The sequence below is a fragment of the Ovis canadensis genome, chromosome 25 (genome assembly GCF_042477335.2).
Source record: "Ovis canadensis isolate MfBH-ARS-UI-01 breed Bighorn chromosome 25, ARS-UI_OviCan_v2, whole genome shotgun sequence".
NCBI lineage: Eukaryota > Metazoa > Chordata > Mammalia > Artiodactyla > Bovidae > Ovis > Ovis canadensis.
The window spans coordinates 26,292,051-26,310,626 of NC_091269.1; the positions used below are offsets into that span (position 1 = coordinate 26,292,051).

The 18,576-nt window shown below is 41.9% G+C and overlaps 1 protein-coding gene across 2 annotated transcripts in view; it reads right to left on the reverse strand.

The window, feature by feature from the left end:
- Positions 1 to 12,623, reverse strand: part of LYST (lysosomal trafficking regulator) — a 164,252-nt gene extending 151,629 nt beyond the window's left edge. Inside the window, exon 1 of one of the 2 annotated variants that reach the window (XM_069571595.1) lies at positions 12,453 to 12,623. The gene's annotated coding sequence lies outside the window, so the exon portion shown is untranslated. The remainder of the gene's footprint in view (positions 1 to 12,452) is intronic. The other variant, XM_069571594.1, reaches the window with a different exon arrangement.
- Between the last annotated feature and the right edge of the window lie 5,953 nt (positions 12,624 to 18,576).

An 18,576-nucleotide genomic window follows, 5' to 3' on the forward strand; every position in this document is an offset into this window, starting at 1 on the left:
CACTTGCAATACCAACAACCTCTTAATTGGTCACTTTTCCTGGTGTATTTCCATTCAGTTCAAATTCTACAGCTGCTAAAAATGTCAGCCACATTCCTTAAAATCATAAATGGCACTTCAATTCCTAGGGAATAAGACCCCAATTCCTTATTATCATGCTATAGAATTTCCTCCACTATCTTTTTTTTTAATCTCTCAACACATCTCAAAACACAATGTACTATGCCGTAATTCCCCCTAAAAGGTTCTCAACATTATTTCACTGTTTGGTTTTTTTAAAATTATGTTGCTGTTGCTACAAAATTCCCGTTAATTACCATTACTTTTCTAAATGCCTGTATCTTAGGACTCACTACATTGTATTACAGGATTACACTGTTTCTTTCAAAGCTAGATTATACTTTAAGAAGGGAAATCAGGTCTTAATTGTTTTAAAATAAGTCAAATAGTAAGAGCTCAATAAATAGAAACCAATTCATTTAATACTAACTTTGACAGTAAACATTTTGTTACTCAAATTCTTTTATGAAATATTCCCACACCTAAAGCACTGAGAAACAGTGCTTTACAAAAGCCTTTCTCCATTCCACGACAAGAACTTAATGTATTAAGGAAAGTGCTACAGAAACACCTAAAAACCTTTACTAAAATTTTTTAGATTAGAAACAAAAAACTTCAGCAATAAAAGTATAGATGTTTATTCTTCCTATGTTAAAGAGTATGATTCAGAGTTTACAATTTCAAAGCTCTTTACAATCAACAGTAGACATGGTGGTTTTCCACACCTCCTAAAGAAACACACACACAAAAAATCCTGGAGCCTTATGCTAAACGTGAAACAAAAACAGTAAAAAATCATTTATAGAGTCACAGCACAATGATGGACAGTTTTTAACATGTATCTTGTATAAGGTAGAGGCCTGCAAAATAAGTTTCAGAAACACTGAACACAGATACTGACAAGCTTGAAAGACTTCTTGCAGATGTAGCTGCACTAGTTTCCTCATGCCTCTGTAATTCTTACAGACACAATGAAAATTAGCTTCCCCTCTAAAGAAAAAAATTCAGCTGAGGCAATTATAGACTAATGTGTTTACTGTTACACAACATTTCACATCAAGAAAAACAACAGTAAGACCAACGGAGGTCTGGCTGCTTCACCTGCTGTTCTCTAGCCATCCACGAGGATGGACAGACAGCAGGAGAGAAGGGCACAGGGACCGGGAGTGATAGAGAACAGAAGTAAAACAGAAATATATATTAAACGGTTTCTGAGAGAATGCATTTCAGATTCAACCTACACTTTATATTGTTTTTCAACCACACTGGTATCATTACAATCTAGTTTCTATCACTGTGATCTGCATGTAGACATGTACAAAGAAAAAGGGTTAAAGTTACAAGTGACCTACATACTAGAAACCAAACACCATTGTTTTCCATGTCGTATAAGGCATCTTTTGGCTCTGGGATAACATTTTTAAAGTGTATTAAAATATTCAAGAATTTGGTGGTATAGGAGAAAGAATACTAGACTAAAAGTCAAAACACTTTCAGTTTTCTGTTTTGCGTCAAATTCTTTAGGATCTCAGGCAAAGTGCTTTTCTGATCCCCATTCTTCTTATACATATTCAAACAGACAAAAGCAGATGATTTCTAATATTTTTTAGGCTATGGACTTTCGTAACAGTTCAACAGTCAGAAAACAGTAATATTGTAATGCTTTTGAACTGTGGTGTTGGAGAAGACTCTTGAGGGTCCCTTGGACAGCAAGGAGATACAACCAGTCCATTCTGAAGGAGATCAGTCCTGGGATTTCTTTGTAAGGAATGATGCTAAAGCTGAAACTCCAATACTTTGGCTACCTCATACGAAGAGCTGACTCATTGGAAAAGACTCTGATGCTGGGAGGGATTGGGGGCAGGAGGAGAAGGGGGCAACAGAGGATGAGATGGCTGGATGGCATCACTGACTCAATGGACATGAGTCTGAGTGAACTCCGGGAGTTGGTGATAGACCAGGGAGGCCTGGCATGCTGCGATTCATAGGGTCGCAAAGAGTCGGACACAACTGAGCGACTGAACTGAACTGAATAGTCATATAGTAACAGTAAGCATCAAGATTAATTTAAGATTAAAATTATACATTCTAAATGTTTCCTTAAATTGCGCATCATTAGGTTTTGTCAAAACCAAAGATGCTATTAAAAAAAAAAAGATGTAGAGAAAATAAATACATTTCAGTAATATGGAATGTATGATTTTAGAAACAGTCTCCAAATTTTTTAAATAATGCTAACAGAGAAAAGCAAGAACAGTTATCAGCCTTACTGTCTTTGGAAGCATCATTAAGAGGAAATTCAGAAAATAGCAAAGGATTTTAATCTTTAATAGACTAAAATAAAAGTCATAGTGTATTAAAGGTTCAGATAAGTAAATATCAAAAAGCAGTGTAAGAGTGAGCTGACAAACATAAACAGCTGCCCTACAAGTCACACCAGCAAAATTTCCTTTTCCCATTGGCCAGGATACACTGATTTCTGCACTTCAACAAATGAATATTCAGAAGACGTAACAATGAATGTATTTTATGAACTGATTAATGTTCCGCTTGCCTTTCAAATAAAGCACATAGTTATAATAAATAAGGAACCCATTCTCACCATTGTTTTAATTTTACACTCATCTAAACTCTGTATAATAATTATGTTGTTGAAAAAATATCCATGCAATTAGGGCTTCCCTGGTAGCTCAGACGGTAAAGCATCTGCCTACAATGCGGGAGACCCGGGTTCAATCCCTGGGTTGGGAAGAGCTTCTGGAGAAAGAAATGGCACCCCACTCCAGTACTCTTGCCTGGAAAATCCCATGGGTGGAGGAGCCTGGTAGGCTACAGTCCATGGGGTCCCAAAGAGTCAGACATGACTGAGCGACTTCACTTCATGACTATTACTCTTCAACCTAAGGAACCAACACAAGTGAACTACAACATTAATAAGAATTCCACTGCAGCAAATTACATTTTGATCAGAACAAATTTAAAGAGGGAAGAAAAAAATTAATATATTATTATTGCTCTTTACACATTCATAACAGAAAACACATATATAGATGTGAATTCATTTTGTTAAATAGAAATTATCAAAACCAGTGAATCCAGCCAAGAATCAAATGTAACCACAACAGAAAACAAATATACTTAACCAGAAAATATTTCCAATGTACAAACACAGTTAACTTTTTAAAAAGCTAGTAAGTGAGAATTATAAGAACAAATCCATAGAAAATAGCAAATCCATTCTAATAACAACCTTGGAGGTGAAACATGGTTATATTATTCCAAAAAAATGCAGGATTAAAAGTAGAGGGGAAAAAACAGAAACCTAGAGTTAATCCACAACCTAGATGTCACTTTCCAATATTTCATCCAAATTAGGAATTTCCTCCTTTCTATAAACACTCTCCACCCATTCCAGCTTCTGACAAATTATGGTTATTATGAAATTTGTCTTCCTTGATCTAAAATATTTCTTCCTCTCACTTTCACTCTTCTGATTACTACAAAATTACTGAATAGACATTATTAGGAGGCACTGTTAGCACTTCCATTTTCTTCTCAGTTTTTAACCCTTCATCTCCATTGGTTTTTTTCTCTGCCTATGTTTAAAAAGAAAGAAAGAAAAAAAGCCTGTTGACACCTTCCTCTTTCAAGATTACTCAAGGGTAATCTGCACTGGAAGTAGTCTTTTCACCTTCCCCCCTGCCCCCCACCACACACACACACTCTGTGCACGGCAGCTTGGCTTTTGCCCATACCACTCTACTGAAACTATTCAAGTCAAGACCAACAATAAACTTCTAACTGCCAGACTCAATCAAACGGATATCCTTATCTCGTTTGACCTCTCTGAGGAATATGAGGCATCAGTCAATCAGTCAATTCAGTCACTCAGTCGTGTCCGACTCTTTGCAACCTCATGGACTGCAGCACACCAGGCCTCCTTGTCCATCACCAACTCCCAGAGTTTACTCAGACTCATGTCCATCAAGTCAGTGATGCCATCCAGCCATCTCATCCTCTGTCATCCCCCCTTCCTCCTGCCTTCAGTCTTTCCCAGCATCAGGGTCTTTTCCATGAGGCATGCTGCTAAGTCACTTCAGTCGTGTCCGACCGTGTGACCCCATAGACGGCAGCCCACCAGGCTCCCCCCGTCCCTGGGACTCTCCAAGCAAGAACACTGGAATGGGTTGCCATTTCCTTCTCCAGTGCGTGAAAGTGAAAAGTGAAAGGGAAGTCGCTCGGTCATGTCCTACTCTTCGTGACCCCATGGACTGCAGCCTATCAGGCTCCTCCATCCATGGGATTTTCCAGGCAAGAGTACTGGAGTGGGGTGCCATCGCCTTCTCCATCCATGAGGCATATGAGATTATTAATCACTCATTCTTAAATCTCTCTCATCTCTTGACATGTGTGTGTTCGTGCTAAGTTGCTTCAGTCATGTCTGATTTTTTGTGACCCCATGGACTGTAGCTGGCCAGGCTTCAGTCTGTGGCCTGTACAGCCTACAGTCTGTCTATGGGATTCTCCAGGTAAGAATACTGGAGTGGGCTGTCATGTCCTGCTCCATCTCGTGACATGGAAGATGCTAAACCTCTTTTGGTTTTCCTCCTGCCCCTCTGACCTCTCCTTCTGTCTCCTTGTCTGGATGCTTCTTCACCAGCTCCTTCACATTGGTGAGCTTCTGCATTCTCCTCTCCCTTTGTGTTCTTTGACAATCTCATCCATCCAAGGTTTCAGGTACCATCTATATAATAATGGCTTCCAAAATTTCCTCTAGAGATGAATTCATAACTTCCTTCAAATTTCCAGACCCTTATAGAACAAGACATACCCAGAACATTTCAGGGCAGTACTGTGCGTTAGAGAATAATCTTAGGCTAGTAAGCTCCATTCACATGCCTCTAATTCAAGGCTCAATTCATTTCCCAACATTTACAACCCCTTTCCAGGGCGGTATGTCATCAGGTTACCAATGACTGATATGACTAAATACCTCGATTTGCCCAGGACAGTCCTCCTTTATGCTTGTTGTCCCACAGTAATTATTGATGTCTTTTCATTTTCAAAATAACATCTGTTTAGTCAACACATTATATAATCAGCCTACCTGCCACCATCCTTTCCGATTTTTAATGCACAACTAGATGAGTCCTCCTGGCTCAACTCTGAATTCTTTACTCCCTACCATTAGAATCCCTAGTTCTGTTGCTAAGAAACTTCCCTATATCCTCTACCTCCACACAAGAGGATCACTTCATCTCCTTCTCTTAATAAATCACTACGCACACCCAGACCCCAGGCCAGGAAGACAAGTCAGTACTATTCTGGTTTCCAAAGGTGATTTGGACATTATTATCCCACTCCATCCCCTTTTAAGGCTATAACTATCCCATGGACAGAGGAGCCTGGTGGGCTGCAGTCCATGGGGTTGCACAGAGTGGGACACGACTGAGTGACTTCACTTTCACTTTTCACTTCCACACACTGGAGAAGGAAATGGCAACCCACTCCAGTGTTCTTGCCTGGAGAATCTCAGGGACGGGGGAGCCTGGTGGGCTGCCGTCTATAGGGTCGCATAGAGTCGGACACAACGACTTAGCAGCAGCAGCATCCCACTCCATCCCCTTTTGAGGCTGTAACTATAGTTATAGTTCTCATTGACTGACCTTTGAGTCATTCATTTATTGAGAACTTTGTCATACAATTCCTGTCTGCCTCTCCACACAAGATCTGTTATTCCAGGGCTTCACTACCCATGAGAAAAACTAATGCCAACACACTAGGATTTAGAGTACTTTGACTTCCTTTTCTTCAATGACCCCTACTTGGCAGAAGGCCAGCCTGATTTAGGAGTTGGGCATAAGAGTTCTGGGGCTAGAAAGACTCAGGTACTTCCAAGCTGTGTGCCTTGGGGAAAATTTCTTAATCTTACTGAGCCCCAGTTTCTTCATTTGTAAAATGGAGCTCCTAATATGTGCTTCACAGGATGGTTGTGAAAAATAAGTTTATTATTAAATAATAATAATGCTCACAGGTTTATTATGAGAAGCTCATAATTGATCTATAAGAAGCATTCAGCATAGTGACCAGCACAAAGCACACAATAAGCAGTTGCTTTTATTAGTCTTATATTGTAATCAGTGCTACTAATCTTGGCTACCCACCATCATTGGTCATACTTGGGCTCTTATTTCACCTGAAATTGTTCCAGCACATGAATCTTAAATTTAGGACTTTCACATCACATTTTCCCATCTCTCATACTCCTGTACTTCCACTAATCCTACAGCTTACTCATTGGGATTCTCCATCCTCTTCATTCTCCACATTTACCAGCCCTGTCATGGCTTCACTTTCTTCCTTAATCAAGCAGGATGCTGAAAAGTTCAGCCCTTCAGTTAACAACCTCATCACCACCAGGAAACCCTTGACTTCACACCGCCCTCTACCCAAGTTCTCCATCACACCTTCCCTTCCAATCCCCATCCAGGTGAGCCTATTTGCCTTCTGCTCTGTTACAGGAACTGCTGGAGAAAACTGCTTCAGCATGGACAGCCTCTTTCTATATTTGTGATTGCAGGGGCGTTAAACACTATCAGCGATTAGGTCACTTGTCCTTGGTCAAGGCCACTTTCCAATCACAATGGTAACTTTTCCTTTCCCCACAAAAATACCCCAATCCATGTTCTTCCTTCTCAATCTCAGCAGATAACCTTGCTCCACAGAAACAAATGAAACTATCCTAGCTACTCATTTGTCTCTGTATCTACTCCTTATATTCTTTTCTTTTTTCAAAAGGAATCTGCATCACTACTTTTCTTCAGGATAACCCTTCCACCTGTGCACCTGTACTCTTTTTCCCAATCCTTCCACTGCCTCTGAGATTATGTCTATTATCTTCTTTCTCTTGTGACTTCAATTTTCTCTCCTTTTCAATAGCCCCTTTCCTTCAGTCCACTAAAGTATCCTTTTTCTTCCATGTTTAAAGAAAAACAAACCTTCCCTAATCACATCTCCCTGCTCAAATCTCCACCCACTGTCCTCCCTGCTTTACCAAAATTATTTGAAAGAATATATTTACTGAATGAATGAAAACTTTTTTTACCTGGTTCAGACTTCTCTCCTGAACTCCAGACCTACATATGTTAAAATTTTAAATTATATGTGACTCATTCCAGATTCAGTTACAAGAAACAAAACAGCTACTTCACCAAACTGATGTTAACTGATGTTGTTAACCTCTCCCTATCTACTCCTCTCTGTCTTTTTAGAATATCGATTACTAGCATCACCATTGGCACCCCACTCCAGTACTCTTGCCTGGAAAATCCCATGGATGGAGGAGCCTGGTAAGCTGCAGTCCATGGGGTCGCTAAAAGTCGGACTCAACTGAGTGACTTCACTTTCACTTTTCACTTTCATGCATTGGAGAAGGAAATGGCAACCGACTCCAGTGTTCTTGCCTGGAGAATCCCAGGAATGGCGGAGCCTGGTGGGCTGCTGTCTATGGGGTTGCACAGAGTCGGACATGACTAAAGTGACTTAGCAGCAGCAGCAGCAGCAGCCGCAGCCGCAGCAGCAGCAGCAGCAGCAGCAGCAGCAGCAGCATTCACCTAATCCAGAATCCTTAAAGCCCTCTCTGATTCCTCCCTCTTCTTCCCCTACCTCGTATCTAACCAAGCCCTTGCTAAAATCTCCCATGAAAGTGAAAGTGTTACTCACTCAGTCATGTCCGACTCTTTGTAACTCCACAGACTGTACACCCGCCAGGCTCCTCTGTCCACGGAATTCTTCAGGCAAGGATACTGGAGAGGGCTGCTATTCCCTTCTCCAGGGAATCTTACCGACCCAGGGATCAAACCTCGGTTTCCTGCGCCGCAGGCAGTTTCTTTCCCATCTGAGCCACCAGGGAAGCTCCAGATCTCCCATATGTGTCCCTTTTGTGTCTCCCCAGGGTCCCTGATGTTGAGGCCCTCCTCCCCTGACAGGACTTAACAGGGATGATGTGAAGGTTAAATGAGATGCTAAATGGGAATGCACTCTGTAAGATGTGAGGTACTCACAAAGATTATTTAATATTACTATATCTTTGGCAAAATGAGCATGAGGTTAGCATAATATGATGCATTCTTTAAAAACCAATTCTGTATCTTAGTAATCAGTACTTTATTTTCTAATCACAAATCACAAAGCATCTGTTTGGCAATCTGGTCTACAATTTTTATAGAAATCAGTCAGTGCCAAGATGTTTAATGTATAGTTTTCAGGCTTCACCTCCTTACACATTTTTTTTATTTAAAATGTGCAACTCTTCGGGTTTCTGGCAAAAATCTTCTATTCTCTTTACTTTTTATAGACGAGTGGCAGCAGTTGTAGAGAATATGTGTAGTACTTACTCTAGCTTATTATTCATCTATTTCTTCCACTTATCTAAAGTGGCTAAAAGTTCTCTAACTTCCTGATCTCTCTTGAGTTTCGACCTCAAAGAATCACATTTGAATGGAATAATGACTAGCCTTTTGGAAAACTGTTTGATTTCTTTCTTGGCTAATTAAGATGATTACACCTTTTAAACATTACTCTTTCATATTATTAGATAAGGTTTTTCTTTTTTTTTTCTTCCCAGAAGTTAGGCTTGGATAGCATTCAAAATTTCCCATTGTCTCAATTACTGTAAAACAAAGCCAGGAGAATTAAGAGGCACAGGATAAACACCAGTGAGAAGCAACAGCAAAGAGAATACAGACACCTTATCAACTCTAAGATCAGTTTATAGCTATTTATGTATGGATGTGAGAGTTGGACTACAAAGAAAGCTGAGTGCCGAAGAATTGATGCTTTTGAACTGTGATGATGAAGACTCTTGAGAGTCCCTTGGACCACAAGGAGATCCAACCAGTCCATCCTAAAGGAGATCAGTCCTGAGTGTTCATTGGAAGGAATTGATGTTGAAGCTTAAACTGCAATCCTTTGGCCACCTGATGCAAAGAGCTGACTCACTGGAAAAGACCCTGATGCTGGGAAAGCTTGAAGGCAGGGGGAGAAGGGGACGACAGAGATTTAGATGGTTGGATGGCATCACCAACTCAATGGAGACGAGTTTGGGTAAACTCCAGGAGTTGGTGATGGACAGGGAGGCCTGGTGTGCTACAGTCCATGGGGTCGAAAGAGTTGGACGCGACTGAACTAAACTAATTTTTATATACTTATGTAACATACTTATCTAACGTGTTTTTATATACTTTCATATGTTTTGGTTAAAAACCTTTTAAAAAATATTAGTGTATTACTGGCGTTCTGAAAATGTTAAGGGGTAGACCTTAAATTTTAAGACCATAATATATTTTTCATACAAGTTGTACAGATAAAATTCTATTGCTCCAAATACTGCATAATTTGATGAAGACGATCTCCACCGAATATGTGATGACCCATTTATGTCAAGTCATCTTTAATGAAACAGAAGAATCTCTATATATTACTGACTACTAGTAAAGTATTAAAAATACAGGTCATTTCCATTGTAATTTACAAATGGCCAAGTGAAGCCACATTTGATAACAAGATTCCTGAAGCTTGAAAAAATTCTTGAACTTAAGCCAGGTATCCAAACACAATTCAGAAAAAAGTTAATCAGATGAAGGTATAAGTTAGATACAACAACAAATGAAAAATGTATTTGGAAATTCTGGATTATATGGCTTTCTCTACAACTGAAATAGATGCTCTAAGTGCATGCAAGTAAAAACAAAGCTACACGTGATGAAAAAGATGATTAGGTTGGTCCAAAAGTCTAGAAAGAAAATGAGTATGAAAAAAAGTTGGCAGTTCATGGTTGAAAACATTAAGTCCCTATTATAGTCAAGATAACATAGAAGTGTCTTCAATACAAAGTCACTGGGTCTACTACTACTAATCTCCACTTGGAGTCTAATTTCATTGTTTTCTAACCAAGTCCTAACCTTCTCTCAACCAAGTTGTTCCTCTCATGAACCTCACCTCAATATATGTCTACTCCATCTATCTACTTGCTCAGGACAGAAATTCTGGTATCCTTTAAGTTTCCTGTTGACCTTACCCTCAATTTATTGAAAAATCAACCACTCCACCAATTCCACTATGGTCTAAGGTACAACCTCTCTGGCCTGGATTATGGGAAGGGTCCTGGAATTGACATCACTGCTTCTGCCCAACACCTCACCCCACCCCAGATAAAATCTATTCTCCATCCAGCCACCACAGTGACCCTTTTAAAAGGCCAAGTCTGATTATATGCCTTCTCTATTCAAAAGGATGAGCCCCCTTCTCCCTCAGAGTGGAAGCCCAAGTCCTTCAAAGGCCTACAAGCCCTTGCACAATCTGATTCCCCATTCCCACTTACCTCTCTTCTGCATTTCCACTGCTTTTACTTTGCTCACTCCACCACAGCCAAATCAGCCTCTGCTGTCCCCAAATGCGCCCAGTAAACTCCTGCCTCTAAGCATTCTGCTAGTGCCTTTCTTTCTGCTTGAACACTCTTCCCTCAGAGAGGTGTAGGGATTGCCCTTTCACTTCCCTGTAGTCTTCTAGGGCTCAAATGTCATCTTCTCTAGGAAGTTTTCCTTGGCTATCTCTAATTAAAGCTGCATGTCTCTTAGAGAACAGATCTGTGGCTGTCAAAGGCGAGGGGACAGAGTGCGAGGTTGGGGTTAGCAGATGTAAGCTAGTATACGGATCAGATAAACAACAAGGTACTAATGTATAGCACAGAGAACTATATTCAGTATCCTATGGAAAAGGTATTTTAAAGAAGAATGTGTGTGTGGGGGGGTGTAGAACTGAATCACTTTGCTGTACAGCAGAAATTAGCACAATGTTGTAAATCAACTATACTTTGATAAAACAAAATAAAACTGCAAGTCTCTACCTCATCCATGCTTTTTCTCTACAGTACTTAACACCATCTGACAAAGAACATATTTTATTATCTGCCATCCCCTACTAACGCAAACTCCCTGCTGGAGAGGATATTTATCTGTTTAGAAAACTGGTACACAGTAGGTACTCAAAAATATTTACTATATTCACATATAATCTTATAGCTTACAAATTCACTTTAATGTAAATTAAATTATATAGTAACTCATTTTCTCCCTATGCTCCCCCACTTCTCCAAATTTTCCAATCTTTGTAGTAACAACGTGGATGACAACAAAGAGCTGTCAGAAAAAAAAAAAATGTTGCTGGCTACTTGCAAAGCTCTTTAAAACAGATCCCCCGTATTAACTAACTACATTTATAAGATGAAAGCACAAAGTCAACATCTTTATTAGCATAAGGTTCCTGGGTGTGGAAGTTTAAAGTAACAGAGCAGAATAGCCAAGGGTCATCAGGAAGAAAAGACCAATTCAGTTTGTGCCATCAATCTGCTAAACAAACCCCAAGGAAAGTACAAGCTGAATTCAATATTCAAGGAAACATTCTGGTCTGAATTCAACACCAAAGTATTCAACACGAGATGCAACTCTCTTAAAATGTTGTACCTGCTTAAAACAACCTCATCAACTACCAAGTGCTATCACTGGGTGTGTATGGTTGTTTTGTTTTGTTTAACCCAGTAACACCCAGAGCTAGGAAGCGTTTTTTAAAGCCTCTATGCTTACCCCCTCTGCCAGCAAGCAAACAACTGGCCTCCACACTGTGGTGCTGGGGTCTCCCTGGGTTATTTCCCATACAGAAAATTATACAGTTATAATCCCACCAGAGGCCAACCCGCACCTCAGACAAGGCGCCAATGATGCCCGGGACAGACTAAAGATGTCTCAGAGGATCCTCTGAAGAGTCTCTCGCCCGGGCAAAGGGCTTTACAGGCAGGAAAAAAAGCAGCGGGCTGAGGCGCAGAGGAGATGACAGGTGGGCGAACACCCGCGGGGCAAGATCTTACAGCGCGACCCGCAGGGTGGTGGCGCCGAAACTGTCAACTCCAGCCGTCAACCTGCCGGTGTGGGCCCGGCGCGGGTGCAAGTTTTGCCGGGGTACAGGATAACAAATGCAGTCGAGATCGCAGCAAGTCGCCGCCAGCCTGCCTGACCTCCGCCCTCCAAGCGCCGGGAAATAAAGTTAGTGGCCGCTGGCCGCCGCAAAGGTCCAGAGAAGCCGGGCAGAGCTCGCGCCCGCGGCTCAGGTGCTGTCACAGGCTGCCCGGGCGCGGCGGGGAGACGTCCCGGAGCCCCAGAGCCGGAAAGAAGCCTCGGGCCAGCGCGTCGAGGCCGAGTCCCCCGCGCCCTCAGCCCTGCCACCGCGACCCCCAGCCGGGGCTGACTGCCACCCCAACCGCCTTCCCTCCAGGCCACCGATAGGGTCCGGGACCCCTAACAGCGGCCGGCATGCCCGGGCCCGGCGGCCGCCTTTACCTGCTCTCTGGCCGCCACTGACGCGCGTTCCTCCTCACCGGGAGAATCCCGAGTCGACGCCGCTGACGCCGCCGCCACCGCCGCCGCAAATTCCCCACCCCCCGCCCCCTCAGGTAACCCAGGAAACCGGGTACACCACCCCCTCCCTCCCCCCTGTCCGGCCCCAGACTCGCTCCTGCGCTTGCGCACTTGCCCGCCTCACGCGTCCCGAGCCCCGCCCCTCGCCGGTAAGGCAGCGCCAGCGTCGCAGGCGTAACGCGTGAAGGCCGGAGCCAATGAGGAAGAGAGGAAGGCGGGCCGAGCTCTCGGGGTGGGGTCGGGGCTGGGGCTTTCTCCTCGTGGTGGGGATGGGTGGCTGGTCCCGCGTCCTCGCTGTTCCAGGGCTTTGCGAGGCGGGTAGCGTCACACCCTAGGGAGAGCCTGCTCCGTTTGAAAAGCACCAAGTCCATGCGTAGCGTCCTCTCCCTCCGTTCAACATAATCATACTGTGCCCCTTCTCTGGGTCTGGAGAATGGGAGTAGAAGAAATACGGGAAGGGGTTGGGAGAGGGAGAAAGGGTTACCTACGAGGGACTCTGCCCTTCCTCCGGGGCCCGGGAAAAAGAAACGTTTTGCAAAGGTTACTGTAGGCTTATTACACAAACGTAAAGAGGTGTACGAAGCTACTTTAGAATTAAGTGCACAGGTGTATGTTTAACCCTCTTCACACACAGTATTAGGCAGTGTGCACTGACAAAGTTGTGTGTCTTACAGTAGCAGTGCCTCCAGAGCGTGGGAACCATAGGTTAAATACAAGAATATTTTAGCTTCATCACTGACTGTCAGGTCCAGCATATGGCTGACCAGGCTACTGATGCCGTAGTTTGGCATCACCACCTAGTCACTGTGGCTGGCCTTGCGGTGGAATGTCTAAGACACTGGAAAAGAACCTGAGCTTTGAGGCTTGAAAGTCTGGGGTTCAAGTCCTACCTAATACAAGGTACAGCTGATCCTTGAACCAGAGGGAAGCTGTTAGGGGCACTGGCCCGCTACTAGTTAAAAATCCTGCATATAGCTTTATAATCATTATCTATGGTTTCAACCAACTTCAGATGGTGTAGCACTGTGTTACAGATTTAGTGAACAACTTTTGCATGTAAGTGGACTGGTGCCCTTTCAAACACGTTGTTCAAAGGTCATCTGTATAAGCAATGGTTTACTAATTGAAATGAACTGGTTTAGAATCAACAACTTTACATGGGACTCTAGAAATAATTCAGGATATTGTATCCCAAGGCTGTATACCAAATGCAACTTCCATCTGATCCAGTGACTAAACAAGTAAATAGGTGCCCAGTGATGTGGTTTGAAGGGGCTCTTGGGGAAATCCCAGACTTTAAAATCTTCCCACTGACTTCTGAAGTTCAACCATTGACAGTTCACCCACTTCCTCCCACAATCTTTCAAAACTGGACTACTCCAGGGAAGGGCAATACATGAAATCTCCAGCAGGTTAGTGAAAGAGATGCTATTTACTTAACAAATATATAGTGACACCTACTTGTGTTGGTACTGTGTGCTAAGTGCCTAAGATACTTTGGTGAATTTCCCTGAATTCAGAGGAAGAGGAAGCCAAATGACCTATTTCACAGTTTTACCTGTAACAGAACCTGCTCTTATTTATACACCAACTTTCACACACTAATCTCAAAAACACCCTTTTTTTTTCTTTAATGGCCAAAAGAGATCAGAAGTGTTAAGAAACAAGCTGGTTTCTGTTTCTCGAATGGGAAATAATAGACAGTCATGATTTTGTTAAAGACAAAGAGAACAAAACAGACTTTATATGACAATGATACACAGTTGGCCCTCAAAGTATTATTTTCTTGTAAAAGGCACAAAGTAATGTCCTTTGTGACTATTCTTTTCTTCTTATATCTGAGTTATAAAGTATTTTAACCATAGTATTAATTCTGTATAAGAGTATCTTAGAACATAGATGTTAAATATACATATTAGATAAAACTTATTTAAAATATTTCAGATGAACACACAAAATAATGTGGAATCAAGCACACGCAATAGAAGGAAGAATAAAGACAAGTGATAGATATCTAGAAGGAAGCCCTACTTATGCGTTTATCACATGCTGGGAAACTTCATAAGTGGGCAGTTCGCCAGATAATTTGACTCTAAAATTAGTTTCTAAAGGGAGATTCTAAAATCAAGGTTTTAAAAGATGCAGTTAATGTATATGTGCATAATTTCACATCCAAGTCACCAGAATATGTAAAATTAATCATTTTGTGGCCACATGCATGTGTAAATCAGACCATGTCACATTTCTGCACAAAACCCTGTAGTGGCTCTCCATTTCACTCAGGTAAAACCAAAGTCCTTACAATGGCTTGCAGATTTCTGCACCATCTGGATCCCCATAACTTCATCTCTTCCTACTCTGACATCTTGCAGGCACACTGGCCTCTTTACTGTTTACCGACCACTCTAGATACATTCCTATCCTAAGGCCTTGGCACTGGCTGTTCCCTCTTCTTGAAATGCCTTTTCTCCAGAGCCACATAGATAACTCCCTTACCTCCTTCCTTTCTTTGCTCAAATTTCATCATCTCAATGAAATTTACCTCAACACTGCCATTAAGCCTCAACAAGAGGGGACTCTGCCCATACTTAAGTCTCCCTCATATCACAAATACCATTGATTCCCACTCCTTGTACCAAATTCATAGGTTGGAGCCTTAATGCATATGTGACTCAGTTTGGAGACAGAACCTTAAAAGAGGTCATTAGGGTTAAATTAGGTCATAAGGGTGGAGCCCTCATCCAGTGGAACTAGTATCCTTATGAGAAGGGAAAGAGTCACCAGAATTTTCCACACAGGCATACAGGAAAGGCTATATGAGAACATAGTGGAACTATGACCATCTGCAAACCAGGAAGAGTGGTCTCACAAAAACAAACTCTGCTCGAACCTTGATCTGGAACTTCTATCTACAAGAATGATGAGAAAATAAATTTCTGTTGTTTAAGCCACCTAGGTTGCAGTATTTTGTTATGGCAACCCTAGAACTTATGAAATGTTATCATAAGAAATCCATGTTTACTATCCATTTCTATTCAAAAGTCAAGAGCCCAGGGAATCAGCACAGATCAAAAATGCACAAGAACCCTCATGGTAGCTCATTCAGAAGACCAGAAAAACAAAGGAAGAGTTCAAGGTATCAGCAAGTTCACAGAACAGAATATTACTTGACCAATTCAAAAGTTGGACCAGTCAGGTTCAACATGAGGAACAGGTAAAGATTTACATGTGTTTCACTGCCTACTCAAAAGAACCCTGTGCTATCTAATTCAATTCAGTTGCTCAGTCGTGTCCAACTCTTTGAGACCCCATGAATCGCAACACACCAGGCCTCCCTGTCCATCACCAACTCCTGGAGTTCACTTAAACTCACGTCCATTGAGTTGGTGATGCCATCAGGCCATCTCATCCTCTATCGTCCCCTCTTCCTCCTGCCCCCAATCCCTCCCAGCATCAGCGTCTTTTCCAATGAGTCAGCTCTTCGAATGAGGTGGCCAAAGTACTGGAGTTTCAGCTTCAGCATCAGTCCTTCCAAAGAACACCTAGGGCTGATCTTTAGAATGGACTGGTTGGATCTCCTTGCAGTCCAAGGGACTCTCAAGACTCTTCTCCAACACCACAGTTCAAAAGCATCAATTCTTCAGCATTCAGCTTTCTTCACAGTCCAAATCTCACATCCATACATGATCACTGGAAAAACCATACCCTTGACTAGACGGACCTTTGTTGGCAAAGTAATGTCTCTGCTTTTGAATATACTATCTAGGTTGGTCATAACTTTCCTTCCAAGGAGTAAACATCTTTTAATTTCATGGCTGCAGTCACCGTCTGCAGTGATTTTGGAGCCCAAAAAAATAAAGTCTGCCACTGTTTCCCCATCTATTTCCCATGAAGTGATGGGACCGGATGCCATGATCTTTGTTTTCTGAATGTTGAGCTTTAAGCCAACTTTTTCACTCTCCTCTTTCACTTTCATCAAGAGACTTTTTAGTTCCTCTTCACTTTCTGCCATAAGGGTGCTGTCATCTGCATATCTGAGGTTATTGATATTTCTCCCGGCAATCTTGATTCCAGCTTGTGCTTCTTCCAGCGCAGCGTTTCTCATGATGTACTCTGCATATAAGTTAAATAAGTAGGGTGACAGTATACAGCCTTGACGTCCTCCTTTTCCTATTTGGAACTAGTCTGTTGTTCCATGTCCAGTTCTAACTGTTGCCTCCTGACCTGCATATATGTTGTTACCTAAGAAGATTCTTAATTTACATTCTTTCAGTAATCTCATACATGCCATTAGTTTGGACCATCAAAAAATATCCCTAATTCTACCTATCACCACAAACGGAATTCACTAGTAGGACTGTAATTAACACTGAGGCATTATTTCAGGCCATCATTCAATTACTGAGTCTTTTTGGTGTACTTGTGATGTCTGAGGCTTTGAGATGCAGAGAGAGAGATGAAAGACATTCTACTGTGGAGAACAATATGGAAGTTCCTTAAAAAGCAAAAATAGAGTTACCATATTATCCAACAATCCCACTCCTGGACATACATCTGGTGAAAATTGTAATTTGAAAAGATACATGCATGCCAATATTCATAGCATGCTATGGAAGCAATCTAAATGTCTATTGATGGATGAATGGATAAAGAAGATACATGTATATATAGATGTGTGTGTGTACACATACACACACACAATGGAATGTTACTCAGCCATAAAAAGAGTGAAGTGCTATTAAATTTTTATCCTAAGGATCCCCAGGGATCCCTGGGGCACTGTGGAGGGACATCCAACCCCATCCCTGGGATCACAAAAGACTTCCCAGAAACACTGACTCTAGACTTGAGAGTTAAAAGCCTCAGTTGACTTCAGGAAGGGCAATTTTTTCTAACTGATTTTAGTGCTCCTGTGTGCATGCTAAGTCGCTTCAGTCATGTCTGACTCTGAGCAACCCTATATGGACTGTAGCCTGCCAAATGCCCATGGGATTCTGCAGGCAAGAATATTGGAGTGGGTTGCCATTTCCTTCTCCAAGGGATCTTCCCAACCCAGGGATCGAATCTGAGTCTCTTAAATCTCCTGCATTGGTAAGTGGGTTCTTTACCACTAGCACCACCTGAGAAGCCCTAGTCTAGGGTAAAATTTTAAAAATGAGACCAATATAGTGAGTTTTTCCACAAAGTCAAGTTTATTCAATTCAAAAGGTTGTCCTCTATTCTGAAACTATGCCCTTCCTACTTTTTGGAATTCAAATAACCTTTCTTTATGATATGGCAATTAGAGCCTGACACATGTTTAATGGCCTTTCTTGACCTTAATCGGCAATAAAAAGTTGGGAAGCTGATAGGTCCCTGAAAGAGTTTATTGTTTTGTCATTAGTATGGTTATTACTTTTGCTTTTTCATAGATGTCTCTAAGATCCATATGTCCAAAAACCGAAACAGGCCTGCAGGACGTTCTAAGCCCATGCTCCTCCATGGACCAGCAGCATCAGCATGTGAGAAGTCCAGAACCTAGGGCCATGCCCCAGACTCACTGAGTCATACCTGGCATTTCAACAAGATCCTCAGATGGCTTCTATGCACACTAAAGTTTAAGAAGTACTTCTCCAGAAGGAGAAAGAACATATGTAAAAACCGGTGAGAGGGCAGACACAGAGAACAGACTTGTGGTGGCCCAGAGAGGGTGAGGTAGAGATGAACTGGGAGTTTGGTGTTAGTAGATGCAAACTATTATAAATAGAATGTATGAACCACAAGGTCCTACCATATAGCACAGGGAAATATATACAATATTCTGTGATAAATCATAATGGAAAAGAATATGAAAAAGAATGCATATCTATGTATAACTGAATCACTTTGCGATACAGCAGAAATTAACACAACACTGTAAATCAACTATACTTAAATTTAAAAAAACTGGTGAGAGATAACAGGGCTTGAAGATCCTTTTTAAAATAGAAAGAGTAAAGGCCACATTTCAGGGAGGTTGACGGTGATGCTAGGAAGGCAGGTCGGTGAAGATGGCTAATATATCCCT